The sequence below is a fragment of the Ictidomys tridecemlineatus genome, chromosome Y (genome assembly GCF_052094955.1).
Source record: "Ictidomys tridecemlineatus isolate mIctTri1 chromosome Y, mIctTri1.hap1, whole genome shotgun sequence".
Classification (NCBI taxonomy): Eukaryota; Metazoa; Chordata; class Mammalia; order Rodentia; family Sciuridae; genus Ictidomys; species Ictidomys tridecemlineatus.
The window spans coordinates 16840704-16843683 of NC_135494.1; the positions used below are offsets into that span (position 1 = coordinate 16840704).

General features: G+C 33.0%; 1 pseudogene; it reads left to right on the top strand.

Annotated features, from left to right (window-relative positions):
* The first annotated feature begins 1772 nt into the window (after positions 1-1772).
* LOC144371845 (large ribosomal subunit protein eL24 pseudogene) lies at positions 1773-2380 on the top strand (annotated as a pseudogene).
* Positions 2381-2980: the final 600 nt, after the last annotated feature.

Sequence of the window (2980 nt, forward strand, 5' to 3'; positions counted from 1 at the left end):
AGTATTGCAAGTTTGTGGAAACCTTGGGTAACTTAGTGAGATTCTGTGAACACAACAGGTAGAAGATGGATCTCGTTGGTGGACCACCTTAGAGGTTCACTTCCCTATACAAAACTACTACAACAACTAACTGAACAACAGAAATACAATAAATACCATGAAAGAGTACTTCATGAACAAGAGAATGCCGGCACTATTTTAAAAATAGAAGTGTTGGTCACCATGTGAACCAATTAGAAGCCACACACTTCTGTTCAGAATATAAAAAATAGTATCGTAGGTATAGAAAAGAATTTGATGATTACTAAAATTTTAAACAGAATTATCACATGACCTACCAATTTTATTTCTAGCTATATTTTCAAATGAACTGAAAACAGATATTCAAACACTTGAACACGAATATCAATGACATCACCATTTCCATTAGAAGATATATGAAAATCTAAATTTTCATTAAGAATGGAAAACAAATGTGTCTATGTATTTATATGTATCCTTGTCTGAATAAGCACATGTACATATATATGTTCATATTCATATATCTATATCTCTTTATAGCTTCCATATATGTTTGAATATTATTCTGCAATAAAAATGAAATTCTGTTACAAGTCACCATGTTTACAAATCTCAAAAATATTAAGAAAAGTAGACAAAATCAGACATGAAATTTCACCTGTGCTATAACTACATTTATATTAAATATTCAATATTTGTAAATCATAGAGTTAGAAAGGAGAGAGTTTGTTGCCAGGGGCTTGGAAGGCATTTAAGGGAGTGTTGATTAACTGATTATATAATTTATTTTCAGTAATTGAAATGTTTAAATCAAAATAATTGTTGTAATTATAACCACAAAAGTATAAATGTCACTACTTATTTTTTTAGCTCTTTTATGAAAATTGAACCTCAATAACACCAATAAGGAAAAAAAATCTTTAAAACACTGAAGTCTATACAGTCATAGCTAGAGGTGACAGAAATGAACTATGAAACTGGTCATAACTTTCTTATCCTTGTATTGGAGCACATGACCACAGTAACTACATTATGTAGAACCACAAAAATAGAATCCTAGATACAATGAGTTATATTCTATGTATGTATAATATGCCGAAATATATTCTATCATCATGCATATCTAAAAAGAACAAATAAAAAAAACTATAGATTTATAGTCACCCACATGTACTCTGCATCACCAAACTAAAACATGGATGGTAACACTGGATACTAGAAATCAAGAGCCTTCTCTGTGTCAGGCAGTATTCTTGATTAATTATTCACTTTGTCCTTATCTTTCAAGTATCATGAGTCCTGATTGGAAGACTTCTGATCTTACAGATGAGTAAACTAAGTTTGAGGGATGACTGATTGTTCCAAGATCACTATCTATGCAGACTAAGGTTCTGAAAATTAATTTGTGTGGTGTCCAATTTACTGTATCATGTATCACAATACAAAGTCAGGATTTTATGTTTGTTTTGTTTTGTTTTGTTTTTTTGTTTTTGTTTTATTTTGTACCCCCCCTTGGAGGAGGAAACAAGAGGTAGAAATACAACAGGGCACCAAGACCCATCTGCATAAACTATCAATGTTAAAAACTTGATTGTGGTCATTGTTACACTGGTAAATAGGTATCTGCAAACATGACAATGTATGAATTATATGTGTATAGTTTATTGTATTTCAATATTACCCTAATACAATTGTTTTAAATTTGAATAAAAGAAATAAATATATTCCTCAGAAAAAAACTATATATTTGGAAAGCATAGGGAAAGATGCTGAATATTATATGTCATTAAGAAATTACAGAGCAGCCACCACCATGAAGGTCAAGCTGTGCAGTTTTAGTGGGTACAAGATATACCCCATATACAGGAGTCACTATGCAAGGACTGATGGAAAGGTTTTCCAGTTTCTTAATGCAAAATATGAGTTGGCTTTCTTATCCAAGAGGAATCCTCAGCAGCTAAACTGTACTGTCCTCTACAGAAGAAAGCACAAAAAAAGCCAGTCAGAAGAAATTAAAAAGAAGAAAACCCAACCTGAAGCCAAATTTCAGAGGGCCATCACTGGTGCATTCCTTATGAATATCATGGCCAAGAGGAATCAGAAACCAGAAGTTTAAAAGGCTCAATGAAAGCAAGCTCTTAGGCTGCCAAGGAAGCAAAACAAACAAACAAACAAAAAGGCTAAGCAGGCATTTAAAAAGATGGCAATGGCTGCTGCTAAGACTCCCACAAAGGCAACACCTCAGAAAAAGACTGTGAAACCTGAGACGTTTTCTGCTCCCCAAGTTGGTGGAAAATGGTTAATTGGCAGATGAGATTTTAAAATAAAGATGTAACCCTTTTAATTGAAAAAATGTTAAAATAAGGCAATAAAGATGTATGATTTAATGCTAGCTTTGCTTTGATGTGTTTAGGACACACTACAGCGACTGAAAGTAGTGGAATCTTGCATAGATTTAATCCAAGTTTACTATTCAAATGCTCTTTTCCTGTCATTTATCTATCCATGACGGGCACATTTGTTTTTTTATTGGGTTTGACTTATACATTGGGACCCCCCTTCTCCCACCATTTGCTATTATCCTATTTGATGGTGCCAAAAATTGATAGCTGTATTAATCTCTTGCTCTCAGAAAATAGCATCCCCCTTTCTATTTTGGCTATATATTCTGTCTCTGAAACCAGGGACACTGAATAAGAGTATATTTTACCTATTCCCAGTCCTAGTTTGTTGAGCTAGGACTTTTGAAAGAGCTGTGCCAAATAAAATAAAACTGCTCAGTAGCCTTATGATCAATAAATGTGTAATGAGATAAGAAATTATTATAATTTGTGAACAGGTTTGTACTCTATAGTTGTCTTTATTATCTGTCCAACTGTGCTGAGTTGCAAGGATACAACAATGCATAAGCCATGTCTTAAACAAGCTTTCTCAAGGTAAAATTATGGTGCATGTCAAC